Here is a 16,088-nt window from a genome sequence, read left to right as displayed (position 1 = left end):
AGGTAGTCCTTAGCAGTGGCATAGTGGCTTACTACCTGATATTTCTCCTTGTACTCTGCAGTGCCTCTCATAGATGGTATTCAGTATCTGGTCTACTCACTTTCTTCCCTGTTCTTTCTTTCAGTGCACTGGCCGTATCCCATCGAGACTTTCTTCTCTATTCTCGTTATTTTGCACTTATTGGGTCAGAAGGCTAGTGGCAAGCAACTTGCTTTTCCATGTCTCTGGGCCTCCTAGTTCTCACAGTCAGTATCTCTACTTATTGCTGTGTTTTGAGGGGCCCTAACCACCCAGTGGTGATAGAGGTTGGTTGGGGTTCAAGACTGGGAAATCTGGGGGCAGACATGCACTTAAACTTGGTTGGGAATGGGGAAGGTGATACTGATGGGTGAAAGAAGAGAACTGGGGTTTTAGCAGTAGTGGTACTGGGAGGGAGTATGTGTAAAATACATCTGTTGTCAATGGGGTGTAACATCATTGTGGTGGTGGGGATGGATGGTTGAGATGCTGTGGAATGTGGTAGTAGCTTGTTGCTAAGACTGGAATGGGAAAAGTTTATTGCTGTTAGGTTTATGGGTTATGGTGTTGGAATGATTGGGGAGGGAAGTTAAGAAAGAGTATGGGAGATGTATGGAGTTCAAGCATGCTTTCTGCAGGGGTTTTACTGTAGAGGGAAGATGCCAGAGTTGTGTGGGATTATTGGAAGTAAGACAGTGGTGAAGGACTGGGGGAAGTGGAGTAAAATGTAATGCTGTGTATGGGGTTTAGGTGAAGAGAATGGGTTATGTTCTTAGGCTTAGTTGTAATATTTCCATGTTCTCCTCCCTTGGAAAGTGTTGTCTTCTGGATTTTTTTTCCCTAAATATTGTACTTTTTAATTTGACACCTGTTTCTATTGATAGTTTCTCTTCTGTGTTCTCATTATTGAATGTGAAGGATTTTAGTTTCTTCCCCAGCATTTTTTTTTTTTTTGTTCCTTTCAGTTTTTGTTAAAACAATATACTTAATGGTCTTCTCTTACATTACCAAATGTTCCATTTAAAAAAAAAAACTACCCACCACTTCTGTCATCTGCCATCTTGTGAAATATTTCCGTTATAACTCTCCTGGCTGAGGTTTGTTTCTTCTGGCTTGCAGGTCATGACCACAGATGATATATGCCTGGGGTCTTTCTCTTAGTCCTTAACTTCCCCAGCTTCTGCTTCTAGTCCTTTTGTATCCCTCTAATGACATCCCAGATTTTTTATTTCTGTGCATTTGTCAGACTTGCATTCACTCTGTCTTCATCCTCATGTTCTTCTCTTTTAATTTATTTTTGTACCCCTTGCCCTCTTTCTCTATTACATTGTCTTTCCTCATCCTGTCTACCTTGTTCGTCAGTGGTCTTATGTCATTTTCCCTTCTTTGATATCTTACATTTTGTTACAGTTCTCTTCCAAGAGGACTGTGGGATGGTGTCAAATGAAAGGTTCTATCTCATCAACCATTTCATTGACAGATCTAAAACTTAACCAAACTTAATTTGAGACATGTAAGATTCAGTACACCGAGTTTCATCAAAATCCATGATGGTCAGGTAGGGTACTTTTCTAAAATCAGACCACTTGACATGGAATGACCCTTGGGTAACTTGCCACTAATTTCCCTACCTTCTCTTTCATATTTTTGACCTGTTTTTTTTTTTTTATATTATCCTCAAACTGCAGCCATCCTAATCCATTCATCCAAAGTCTTCCCACCTACATTGTCACTCATAGATTCATTCTTCGTTAATCCTATGTACTGTAATTGTATTTGTCCTTACATTTCTGCCCTTTCTTATGTTATTTTTTCCTGCTATGTTTACCTATTCGAGCATTTGACACTGATGGGGCTTCCAGCCTTGTTTCACTTCTGTTAACTTGTATTCCTGTGTGACATGGCCAACTTTGAAATAGCATTGAGCTATATGGACTGAAAAATGCTGAAACATTTCTTCACAACATTCTCTAGACCAAAATTAGAATGCCATGGTGTACACACCTAAGAAAAAAGATAAATAAGTTAGTCTCAAGAGAAATTATGAAATGGCTCTCTCAAAAATTTTGCATCCGTTGACAACAATGGTGGTCTGAGTTGGTTCACAATAAATTGCTTTCTGTTAAACCACGTTTGGGTTTCTGGCCTTCTTCTTACCATTGCTGCTGTGTTTGAGAGACTACGTTCTCCCTCTCCGTATTGGACACACATCTCATGGAAAAATTCTGGCCACCACTCTTATGAGGATTGCCAAGTTATGTTGTCAGTTAACTGTCTCTTTATGGATTGTCCTGTCTATCAGTGGACAAGCAGAACTCACTTATGACATCTCCACTGCCCTAATGCACTTACCCTACCTGACCTCACTAAAAGTCCCACCCTTGATGCTGACAACCTTTTTGACCTTTTAACACCACTAAATTATGGCACCACCTTTCATTATATTTTTACCGTTAGTACTCTCCACTATCCCCACTAAACCTGTCATGCACACTCCTACCCCACACTAGTCTATGTCGTCTGCATATTTCTTTACCACCTCCCACCTTGCAGTGCTGTATGCCCATTTTGGGTTTAGAGCTTAGGATTATTATTATTATTATGAAGTGACTTCTAGAACTAGATAAAATGTAAGTTGATAAAAAAAGCTGAAGGTTGTCAAGGGATATGAAAGAATTTACAAGGAAGACTTCTTGATTCCTTTAGCAGACAGAACAAAAGGGTCATAACTGTAAATTGAGACACTTATGCAACATATGGCTTCATCAGTCCACTACAAAGCAGAAAGGTGTAAGGAGAGGAATAGTTTGAGGTAATCAGTCCCTCAGCCTGGAGTCGATGTGTTCAGTCCATCAGTCTTGTAGAAAGATTGATGGACTAAACACATTGACTCCAGGCTGAGGGGCTGATTACCTCAAACTACTCCTCTTCTTACACCAGTCTGCTTTGTATTGGACTGATGAAGTCACTGTAGTGAAATGTTTCTTCAATAAAGATTCCCATATGTTGCATAAGTGTCTCAATCTTCAGCTTGTCAGTTTTTAACTGTTTATCACATAACTGTAAACTAAGAAATACGAGCTGCCTCGAACTAAGAAAGAAGAGTTCCCTAAATGATATTAGAAAGTTTTTATTTGCAAATAGAAGCAGAATTGGAATGGTTTACAAGATGAGGTAATAAGTGCTTCAGCCGCTGTATGCTTCAGTTTTTTCTTACGACATTAACCCTTAAACTGTCCAAACGTAGATCTGTGTTGACATACGTAGCGCTCTGACCTTAATTTTCCCCATTTGAAAGCATGTAAAATCAGACATAGATCTATGTTCGGAGCACTACACACATCAACATAGATCTACATTTGAACAGTTTAATGGTTAAATACTAAAAATGGGGCACCACAAATAATCAAACTCTTGAGATTTCCGTCACTGCTATTCCTGTCTCTTGGATTATTGCCTTCATACATTGGCCTCTCTGTCTTGCTGCTCTTGACAGATTCTCCTCTGAATCAGTCCTCGTTACTGAATTTCTTTAACATTACTCTTCACTAATAATCTCTGTACCCTATGAAGTTTTTCAGTTTAGTCCTTTCTAGTGCAAAACTCTGGTTTTTCCATTCCTGTGCTTAGATGAAATGACTAAATATTTATATAAATTACTGGCAGTTACGGTGCAATAATGATCAAATAATCATTGTGTATGTGTGTGTGTTCATGCATTTAACCACCCTAAGTTCAGACTGCATGGGGCCAGAAAGCCTCTGGCCTTTATTTGCCTTAAAATTTAAAGGAATAATTCCAAGACAATATTACAGTAAAAATCCAACATGAAAATGGTACTGTATTGCAAATACATGGTGTCCTTATCATATTGAAAATATATGTATAACATACAAGTTATGTTAGGGAAGGTTGTAGCTTAAAATATTGGTAACTAACATTAAAATTTCTTCAAAAATATGTTAGAATGTCTCATTGCCACATAGGTATGTTTGTATTAACCCTTGTTTTTAACATTTGTTAATAATAATGCCTTAAAAAACACTATTATGTGTTAGGTAAGGTAATGAGGTAAAACACTGGCATCAAACACTAAAATTTCTTACAAAATGAGAGATGTTGACATGGATGCTCTAAAGTCATCAAGTGTATACACCTAAACTCCTTTTATCACTAGTAATTTCAGTGTGTGCTTCGCTATATACTAGCATATACACAAGGGTTATGGCTATAAATATTGCCATAATCATTCTTTATGATAGTTGCCATTTGCATTCTATCTATACAAACATGACTGGTTGGGGCAGAAGCTAGTTGGTTTATAGCTGCACTTGCCCCCTCTTACAGCTAATGCCTACCAGGTCATGCTGCAGCGCTGATAGCTGGACCTCTCCAGACTGAGTACCAAATGTCAGAATTCCTCTGAACTAAATGACCATATATTCAGAGTACTCTGCCAACTTTCTGATTCTACGAGGAATTGGGCTCCTAAGTTTGGGTGTTCGACTGTGCTATTGGTTGCTTGACGATACTGCTTAGTCTGAATAAATCGTATTAACCTTTGCCTGATCATTATAGCTGTAGGAAAAAATACAAAACTTAAAAAAACTGTAAGCGTAAATTTCTCAGCCCTCTGGCTCTCCATCTCTAAGAAAAAAAATGGCTTGAACCCCCTAAGAAAAAATGATAATTTTTTTACTGTGTTCTTGGCACGGAGACTCTTTGTGTGCGTGTGTGATTTTCATTATGGCGTTTGTACTGTGTTGTATTGTACTTGTCACATGTTGTACTGGTCTTTTTGAACAATAATTGTGAGTTAACTGGTGTTGATTTTGGCAGGTAAAAGTTAAGATAGTTTTAATCAAACTTGGGCTTGGTAATAAGTAATAAAACCCATTTTTAATCAAATTTTCTCAAAAGGAAAGTAACCGGCTTCTACGCTCAAAAACTTTGACTTTAGGAGTTTGAACTTCGAAATTTAATGTCGATATTTTTTGTATGTATGTGCTAATACATCATAAGGGCATTTTGAAATATACTCTTCAGTATTATTTAACTTGTAATAGTCAAGCTGCAGAATTATTTTGAGGTTGTTGTCGCTGATAAGGTTCTACTTGCCTCTTATAGGCCTTGCCTTAGTTTGAATTTACTGTTCAGTTTATTATTTAGTAAATGGACGTATTTCTCAGTGCACCTAGCATAAGTAAACAAGAAAAATACACACTTTTTAATATTTATTCAACATTAAATGACCTTCATGGGTTTAGAGCTTTCCATGAATATAATTACAGTGGACCCCTCAAATTTCATCATCCATTTTCTTTATATAAAACTATAGTTATTCTCTATCAAATATATTTTTTGTTAATATTTTTGGGTGTCTGGAATGGATAAATTGGATTTACATTGTTTCTTATGGGAAATATTAACAAAAAATACATTTTATAGAGAATAACTATAGTTTTACATACAGAAAAGGCATGATAAAATTCGAGGCTCCACTATACTAATGAATATTTTCATCAATGACATTCCAAACTGTGTATTGAGAACTTCTTTAAATATTTATTGGTTTACTTTGGCCCCCAAAAATATTTTCAGTCAAATTAATTCCCCCCCCCCCCCAAGTAGTCTGGGTCTTGATAACATGTTTAATTCATGTGTAGGACAGTATATATGTGAAATTAAGGAGAAAAATATTTTTTGTATACACGTAATAAATATTTAACCCGTGTGATATAAAGTGAATGACGAAGCCAGATTTCAGTTTGGCGGTGTATTATTTTCTATAGAACGAATGTCAGAATTTGTGAATGTTTCTGAAACTTCTCATATTTTGAGATATATTACTAGACACTACCATACTCCTTCATGCATGAAACGATGATTTCAAAAATCAATTGTCTCTAACATTACACACAGCAGCTCAATCTGTTGCAGTTGTTTAGGATGCTTAGCATAGTTTTTAAAACCGTTATGGAACTACAGTAGGTCTATGAGTTGAAACTAATATTTTATTTTACACTATGTTTTATTGTAGATATAAAAATGTTGATATTTTTAATGGATATGCCCTTATTTTCTAATTATTTATTTTTATTGGAATAGATATGTGCAGAATTTTTTGGGCTGGCTGTATCCTATAATGTTGACTGTTTAGAAATTTATGTTTAATGATTTTCATTGCACTTTGTGATATTAAAAGGAATAATAATGAAATCATTTTTTTTATCCTGTTAACAGTCTTTAAAAAGCAACTAACACAAACTTAGAAAATTAACAGCTTATATATATCTGTGTATATTATAGAATTTTATACGTTGTTAGGGACTGACATCACCTACGGTTCTTTGGTTCTAAGTAGAGTACGGTATTATTGACCTAGAACTGTTTTGTAATTTCGTGTAATTCTTTTCAGGGGAGGTATTTTGATACTGGTAAACGGCTCTTTGTAAAAAGAATTTGAGCTACCTTTCCCGTACAGTCTTAGCAATTTTCTATGATGATAATATTGCCCTAAATAGTCCTGTTACTGTTCTCCATTTTTATCTCAAGTAGGGGGACCTAGTGTTGTCATGCCAGGCTCTTATGTTGGGCTCCTTATAACCAAACTCTTCTGGCTCAGAAGATAGCTGCTGCTCCTTCACAGGAACTATTGTAATCATGGGGGAGCACTAAACCCATAGGATTATACAGCCCATGTGGGGGAGAGATGGAAGGTATTGAGGCTCACTTCAGGGAACCGGAGCACAGATTCAATTCTCTAGATCAAGAGCCCCTCACCAGCATCAAGGCACCTCCCTTGAGGGGCACAGGAACTGTAGATCAGTTGCCAATCATCCTTTCATCTTAGCTGTTATGATTAAGAAACTGGACCACTACCTGCTAAAAGTGCCAGATTTATCTGATTGTGATGGCTATGTAGGGCTGTAGGCCACTGACAAGTACAACCTGATTGATCTTGTAGTTAATAATGTTTGGTTTCATGAGTTAGTTGATATACATGGATTCCATTGCTCTAAATAAAGCTCCTAGATTGTGAGGAGGTTTGGCCTACTTCAGCTGTACCTTGAAATTCATGCTGGTAAGTGCAGATACTGTCAAGAAATTTTAATGAAAATAAGAAAAAATTTTGGAGTGAGTTAAACAAGTTAAGAAAGCCTTGGGAACAAGTGGATTTGTCAGTTAAAAACAGAGTAGGGGAGTTAGTAGATGGGGAGATGGAGGTTTTGGGTAGATGGCGAGAATATTTTGAGGAACTTTTAAATATCGACGAAGAAAGGGAGGCGGTAATTTCATGCACTGGCCAGGGAGGTATACCATCTTTTAGGAGTGAAGAAGAGCAGAATGTGAGTGTGGGGGAGGTGAGTGAGGCATTACATAGAATGAAAGGGGGTAAAGCAGCTGGAACTGACAGGTTCATGACAGAATTGTTAAAAGCAGGGGGGATATAGTGTTGGAGTGGTTGGTATTTTTGTTTAATAAATGTATGTATATGCTTCTAAACTGTTGTGTCCTGAGCACCTCTGCAAAAACAGTGATTATGTGTGAGCGAGGTGAAAGTGTTGAATGATTATGAAAGTACGTACTGTATTTTCTTTTTGGGGATTTTCTTTCTTTTTTGGGTCACCCTGCCTCGGTGGGAGACGGCCGACTTGTTAAAAAAAAAAAAAATGTATGAAAGAGGGGAAGGTACCTAGGGATTGGCGGAGAGCGTGTATAGTCTCTTTATATAAAGGGAAGGGGGACAAAAGAGATTGTAAAAATTATAGAGGAATAAGTTTACTGAGTATACCAGGAAAAGTGTATGGTAGGGTTATTATTGAAAGAATTAGAGGTAAGACAGAATGTAGAATTGCTGATGAGCAAGGAGGTTTTAGAGTGGGTAGGGGATGTGTAGATCAAGTGTTTACATTGAAGCATATATGTGAACAGTATTTAGATAAAGATAGGGAAGTTTTTGTTGCATTTATGAATTTAGAAAAGGCATATGATAGAGTGGATAGGGAAGCAATGTGGCAGATGTTGCAAGTATATGGAATAGGTGGTAAGTTACTATATGCTGTAAAGAGTTTTTATGAGGATAGTGAGGCTCAGGTTAGGGTGTGTAGAAGAGAGGGAGACTACTTCCCGGTAAAAGTAGGTCTTAGACAGGGATGTGTAATGTCACCATGGTGGTTTAATATATTTATAGATGGGGTTGTAAGAGAAGTAAATGCTAGGGTGTTCGGGAGAGGGGTGGGATTAAATTATGGGGAATTAAATACAAAATGGGAAGTGACACAGTTACTTTTTGCTGATGATACTGTGCTTATGGGAGATTCTAAAGAAAAATTGCAAAGGTTAGTGGACGAATTTGGGAGTGTGTGTAAAGGTAGAAAGTTGAAAGTGAACATAGAAAAGAGTAAGGTGATGAGAGTATCAAATGATTTAGATAAAGAAAAATTGGATATCAAATTGGGGAGGAGGAGTATGGAAGAAGTGAATGTTTTCAGATATTTGGGAGTTGACGTGTCAGCGGATGGATTTAAGAAGGATGAGGTTAATCATAGAATTGATGAAGGAAAAAAGGTGAGTGGTGCATTGAGGTATATGTGGAGGCAAAAAATGTTATATATGGAGACAAAGAAGGGAATGTATGAAAGTATAATAGTACCAACACTCTTAGATGGGTGTGAAGCTTGGGTTGTAAATGCTGCAGCGAGGAGGCAGTTGGAGGCAGTGGAGATGTCCTGTCTAAGGGCAATGTCTGGTGTAAATATTATGCAGAAAATTCAGAGTGTGGAAATTAGGAGAAGGTGTGTAGTTAATAAAAGTATTAGTCAGAGGGCTGAAGAGGGTTTGTTGAGGTGGTTTGGTCATTTAGAGAGAATGGATCAAAGTAGAATGACATGGAGAGCATATAAATCTGTAGGGGAAGGAAGGCGGAGTAGGGGTCGTCCTCGAAAAGGTTGGAGGGAGGGAGTAAAGGAGGTGTTGTGGGTGAGGGGTTTGGACTTCCAGCAAGCGTGCGTGAGCGTGTTAGATAGGAGTGAATGGAGACATATGGTATGTGGGACCTGACGAGCTGTTGGAGTGTGAGCAGGGTAATATTTAGTGAAGGGATTCAGGGAAACCGGTTATTTTATATAGCCGGACTTGAGTCCTGGAAATGGGAAGTACAATGCTTGCACTCTAAAGGAGGGTTTTGGGATATTGGCAGTTTGGAGGGATATATTGTGTATTTTTTTATACATATGTACTTCTAAACTGTTGTATTCTGGGCACCTCTGCAAAATAATAAACAGTGATTATGTGTGAGTGAGGTGAAAGTGTTGAATGATGATGAAAGTATTTTCTTTTTGGGGATTTTCTTTCTTTTTGGGTCACCCTGCCTCGGTGGGAGACGGCCGACTTGTTGGAAAAAAAAAAAGTGCAGATGAATTGGTTATGCAGGATATAATACCTCTGAGACATCTGGATATGCCTGGTCTGCCATGCTTTTCAGATCTTGGGCAAGATGCTACAGTGTTTTCTGGACTTGAATTTGGCCAAGAACATCTCATCCTAATGTGAAGTGTAATGCTGTGACCTCAGATCATCCACAGACATTTGTTAGCAGTTCTACTACTTGTACAGGTGTTACAGGATCTTCAGTGTTGGCTAGTAGCTAGGTGCTCGGCACATTTCTCTGACCAGCTGTTTATCTTTCAATTCAAACTGTGCCTGATCTCCTATGCACCTTTACCATTTAATTCTTGCAGGTTTAAGTATTGCATATTTCTTCTGGTAAGCCCTTCAGTTGTAAATGCCTTGATGTTGGTGAAGGACTTTTGCTTCAAAAGATTGAATATATCCCTTTCTTCCTCGGATGAAACCCATTTATAGAACATTTTATGACCCCTAAGAATTTAGCACTTCCCCAAGAATATGATAATCCTTGAGAAAAATATGTGTATTTCTATTGATGTGTCCCTCCAACCTTTAACACTGCTTACTGGCAAGTGTTTCATGTATTTGCTGGCCTGGGAGTGTCTGACACTCCAGTACTCCAAACTGATAGACCTGGACAGGAGTAATGGACACTATGTTATCGAAACCCATGCGATGCCGAGATTTCTATGTAAAAGTGGCTCGTGCAACAGTTGGAACTGGTTTGTACGTCAGCTTGCGTGCGGCCAGCAGTAACAGCCTGGTTGATCAGACCCTGATCCACCATGAGGCCTGGTCTCAGACCGGGCTGTGGGGGCATTGACCCCTGAAACCCACTCCAGGTAAACTCCAGGTAACCCACTATGGCTTAAGTTGATATAGTTATGGTTGCAGGTTCAGTCTCCTGTACTCCTTACACAATTTAAACCTCCCTCACTTCTGTACTGACTAGTGGTGGGGTTGCTGTCATCTGTCTATACACACTCCAACCATTATATCTGATGTTTATTATCTTCAATATAGGTCAGCTGCTATTCTTATTAGTATAATTTCCATATCTTTTGACGTTTGTTTCTCCTGCTGGTCTAAGCACTGTCCTTTGTGATTCATTTGCTTGCATGCCAATCTATCTGCTCTTGCTGGTCTAGCTTGGGCTGACAACTGCTTCTAAAGTGCTGTTGAACACTGCCTTAGCTAGTCTGCCTTCTGATGCTATTCTACTTGTTGGCATCAGCTTACTGCTGCTACTTTTAACTTCTAGGTTGGAATGTTAACTTGCCGCTTAAAATTTGATAAGTATGTGGCCAGGGTAGGAACATAATGCATTGTATTTAAAAAAAAAAAGCGGTTACCAAATGATATATCTTGATAATCATTATCGTATGCTTAAAACACTTGTGTACATACTACACTTATCACAATACATGTATATACCATCAAAAAATACCCAATACTATTCTAATACACAATTATAATATGAAATTTCCTGTAACTTGTATAACTGGGGTATGCATTCCAATGGGTTGAAATTACGCTAGTCGAGGCTGTAATCACACTTGTTCAGTTGATTACAGTACTCATAGACTCAATGGTGCATACAGTATGTATATACACTATGTATTATCCTGTATAATGTTTATAGGAGGTAATATTTTAGCTGTTGACAACTGTCTTTAGTGACCTCAGGGATGAACTCTCAACCACTGACTTCTTAGGAATCAACCCCATTTTTTCTGGTTTTGCAAGGAATACAAGCTGTCCTCTACTTTCCTCAAATCAAACCTGCTGTGTACAGTCCCCTACAGATTTAGCTCTTTCATGGGATTATGGAATTCAGTATATCAACTTTAAGTTTAGGGCTTATCATGAATATACATGATATGTTGCTAAGAGTTCGTTCTTATGGTTGCATATTAGACACCACGTACTTTTCACTCTCCTAAAGCTAGAGTCCACGTTTTCCACTTGCTAGTCAACAGCAGCTGGGCCTGATGATATATCCGTATGCTACAGCATCTGCATTCTGTAAAGTAAAAGGACATAAGTGCAATTAATGTGACATTTTATTGTGACAATGTTTCGCTCTCCAGGAGCTCTGTCAAGCCGTTACAAACAGTAAATGGACACATAAGGTATATATAGGCTTAGAGTGAGGTGCAATACTAGTGGTAGTAATACAATATGGTAGAACAATTAACTTGCACATGAGTAAAAGGATATAAAAACAATTACTTGGGTAACATAAAAATAGATTAGACAAATATTTCTATTGGAGGCTGGATTAGAGAAGGCCTGTTTCAATGTTCGTCCTTTGTAATGTGCTTTGTGTAGCATTAGCAGGAGAGACTATGTGATGGCAGGGTTTACTGTTTTCAGGAGGATTCTTGCTAAGACTTCAGAGATGATGAAGCTGCCTTTGTTTTGTTTAATTGTATTACAAACAGTGATTAGTGATGATTCAAGGTACTTGCATCTGCAGAAATTAGTTTCTTTGATCACTAATCGGGCGTCCCTGAATTTCATGAGATGATTGGTGGAATTTCGGTGTTGTACGCAGGCTCAAACTTCTACAACACAATTGTCCTCAATGTTAAGTTATACCATGAATTAAGGAAAGATCCTGGACTTCACCTTACAAAAGCAGACAGAGCAAATGTTATAGTAATTATGGACAAGGTAGATAATAGGGAAAAAATAATATATTATTAGAAGACAGGGGAACCGACGTGTCTCTTAATGACTCTAATATAAGAAGGTTTATTTAGGTACAGGGACACAACTAAAGTATCATACATTGTAACGTGTGTAAATTAACCACCAGGGTAACCCAAAAAAGTCCAAGTGACTTGTTTCACTAGAACATAAGAATGAAGGAACACTGCAGCAGGCCCACTGGCCCGTACAAGGCAAGTTTTTCAAAGGGAAGTTGTAGTTATTAATGTGTGTGATTCAAGGTCTCTATGTAGACCATGGATTTTAAACACCATTATCCAATCAACTTCCACACTCAAAAAAGTGAAATGCGCATATTTAAATGATGCTGCTGCCCACTAAGTATCCCACTCAATTGGTAGTGTCCTCAGCTCATACACTGAGGTCCCTGGTTCGATCCCCAGTAACATTAGGACATGTTTCATTAAGACACCTGCTGTCCATGTTCACCCATCAATAAAATGGGTACCTGGGTGTTAGTGGACTGGTGTGGGTTGCATTCTGGGATGAAACTGACTTAATTTGCCTGAAATGCTCTGCATAACAAGCAGTTTTCTATATGTATAGTAGTATAAGTGCTGCATGACCCTTGTGGGTTTAGCACTTAGCTTTGATTATAGTACTACTGTATATTAAGTCATTGATGTCAGACTGTACATGTTGTATAAGTACTTGTAGAAATTAAAATTACTATTATTATTAAATCATGCGGTGTCCGAAATGCACCGCATGATTTGTGCTTAACGACATTTTATTACATGTAAACAACATTTTGTATATTGCAGTAAAGAAATAAAGTTGTATAATGGGCAGCACACCATTAGTAGGCCTACAATGACTGAACATGTCACTCCACTCAGTTCATGTAATGGAATGGTTGTCATCCCCTACGGACAGTGAGTGTATTCGTGATTCAATCCCAGCGACTGGGGGGTGGAAACGTTACCTGGAGTATACCTGGAGAGGGTTTCCAGGGGTCAATGCCCCCGCGGCCTGGTCTAAGACCAGGTATCATAATTCAGAAACGTTTCGCCTACACAGTAGGCTTCTTAAGTCGGGTACAAAGGAGCAGAACCAGTAGAGATGTGAAGACAAGTAATCAGTCCATCATTCCCGAAGAGGTAGTTTTGGGGTGGTCAGTCCCTCAGTCCCAAGAAGGTGGTCAGTCCTAAGGAAGTGGAACTATCCTCCTCTCCCTCGAATCAAGTGTGATTGCCTCACCTGTGCTGCATGTTAACAATAATAACGATAACAACTTTTAGCATGATACATGTTTGTACAAAAGAGTGTAACAAAAGCCCCTTGATATGCAGAGCATCTCGGGCAAACTTAAGACTAACTTAAGATTTAAAAAGGCAATAACAGTGCTGTAATTGTACATATGGTCATTAGGTGAGTTACAGTGAATACAAGAAAATTTATTAAACTAGTTCATGCTATATGTCTTTAATAAGTTAGGTAGAAAAGAGTTAGTTTTGATACAGTATAAAAATACAATATAAAAACTTAGTGACATTTAAAACAATGAAGTTGAGACAATTTTAATTTTGGTTGATGAAGTGATTTCTAAGTAGGACCTTAAACTGATCTGCAGGCAGCAGGGGCCCTTTAGTGTGTTCTGGCAATGTATTCCAGATTTTGGGCCCTTTAGTGTGTTCTGGCAATGTATTCCAGATGTTCGAGTTCTTTAGTGTGTTCTAGCAATGTATTCCAGATCTTCGAGTTCTTTAGTGTGTTCTGGCAATGTATTCCAGATCTTCAGGCCCCTTTAGTGTGTTCTGGCAATGTATTCCAGATCTTCGAGTTCTTTAGTGTGTTCTGGCAATGTATTCCAGATCTTCAGGCCCCTTTAGTGTGTTCTGGCAATGTATTCCAGATCTTCAGGCCCTTTAGTGTGTTCTGGCAATGTATTCCAGATCTTCAGGCCCTTTAGTGTGTTCTGGCAATGTATTCCAGATCTTCGAGTTCTTTAGTGTGTTCTGGCAATGTATTCCAGATCTTCAGGCCCTTTAGTGTGTTCTGGCAATGTATTCCAGATCTTCGAGTTCTTTAGTGTGTTCTGGCAATGTATTCCAGATCTTCGAGTTCTTTAGTGTGTTCTGGCAATGTATTCCAGATCTTCGAGTTCTTTAGTGTGTTCTGGCAATGTATTCCAGATCTTCGAGTTCTTTAGTGTGTTCTGGCAATGTATTCCAGATCTTCGAGTTCTTTAGTGTGTTCTGGCAATGTATTCCAGATCTTCGAGTTCTTTAGTGTGTTCTGGCAATGTATTCCAGATCTTCGAGTTCTCTAGTGTGTTCTGGCAATGTATTCCAGATCTTCGAGTTCTTTAGCGTGTTCTGGCAATGTATTCCAGATCTTCGAGTTCTTTAGTGTGTTCTGACAATGTATTCCAGATCTCTGGGCCCTTTAGTGTGTTCTGGCAACGTATTCCAGATCTTCAGGCTCTTTAGTGTGTTCTGGCAATGTATTCCAGATCTTTGAGTTCTTTAGTGTGTTCTGGCAATGTATTCCAGATCTTCAGGCCCTTTAGTGTGTTCTGGCAATGTATTCCAGATCTTCAGGCCCTTTAGTGTGTTCTGGCAATGTATTCCAGATCTTCAGGCCCTTTAGTGTGTTCTGGCAATGTATTCCAGATCTTCGAGTTCTCTAGTGTGTTCTGGCAATGTATTCCAGATCTTCAAGTTCTTTAGCGTGTTCTGGCAATGTATTCCAGATCTTCGAGTTCTTTAGTGTGTTCTGGCAATGTATTCCAGATCTTCGAGTTCTTTAGTGTGTTCTGGAAATGTATTCCAGATCTTCGAGTTCTTAAGTGTGTTCTGGCAATGTATTCCAGATCTTCGAGTTCTTTAGTGTGTTCTGGCAATGTATTCCAGATCTTCGGGCCCTTTAGTGTGTTCTGGCAATGTATTCCAGATCTTTGAGTTCTTTAGTGTGTTCTAGCAATGTATTCCAGATCTTCGAGTTCTTTAGTGTGTTCTGGCAATGTATTCCAGATCTTTGGGCTCTTTAGTGTGTTCTGGCAATGTATTCCAGATCTTCGAGTTCTTTAGTGTGTTCTGGCAATGTATTCCAGATCTTCGAGTTCTTTAGTGTGTTCTGGCAATGTATTCCAGATCTTCGAGTTCTTTAGCGTGTTCTGGCAATGTATTCCAGATCTTCGAGTTCTTTAGTGTGTTCTGACAATGTATTCCAGATCTCTGGGCCCTTTAGTGTGTTCTAGCAATGTATTCCAGATCTTCAGGCTCTTTAGTGTGTTCTGGCAATGTATTCCAGATCTTCGAGTTCTTTAGTGTGTTCTGGCAATGTATTCCAGATCTTCAGGCCCTTTAGTGTGTTCAGGCAATGTATTCCAGACCTTCAGGCCCTTTAGTGTGTTCTGGCAATGTATTCCAGATCTTCAGGCCCTTTAGTGTGTTCTGGCAATGTATTCCAGATCTCTGGGCCCTTTAGTGTGTTCTGGCAATGTATTCCAGATCTCTGGGCTCTTTAGTGTGTTCTGGCAATGTGTTCCAGATCTTCAGGCTCTTTAGTGTGTTCTGGCAATGTATTCCAGATCTTCGAGTTCTTTAGTGTGTTCTGGCAATGTATTCCAGATCTTCAGGTTCTTTAGTGTGTTCTGGCAATGTATTCCAGATCTTCAGGCCCTTTAGTGTGTTCTGGCAATGTATTCCAGATCTTCAGGCTCTTTAGTGTGTTCTGGCAATGTATTCCAGATCTTCAGGCCATTTAGTGTGTTCTGGCAATGTATTCCAGATCTTCAGGCCCTTTAGTGTGTTCTGGCAATGTATTCCAGATCTTCAGGTTCTTTAGTGTGTTCTGGCAATGTATTCCAGATCTTCAGGTTCTTTAGTGTGTTCTGGCAATGTATTCCAGATCTTCAGGCTCTTTAGTGTGTTCTGGCAATGTATTCCAGATCTTCAGGCCCTTTAGTGTGTTCTGGCAAT

This window comes from Cherax quadricarinatus, chromosome 89, assembly GCF_038502225.1.
Source record: "Cherax quadricarinatus isolate ZL_2023a chromosome 89, ASM3850222v1, whole genome shotgun sequence".
Taxonomy (NCBI): Eukaryota; Metazoa; Arthropoda; class Malacostraca; order Decapoda; family Parastacidae; genus Cherax; species Cherax quadricarinatus.
The sequence above is the reverse complement of the archived record's forward strand: the minus strand, read 5'-3'. Positions refer to the sequence as shown.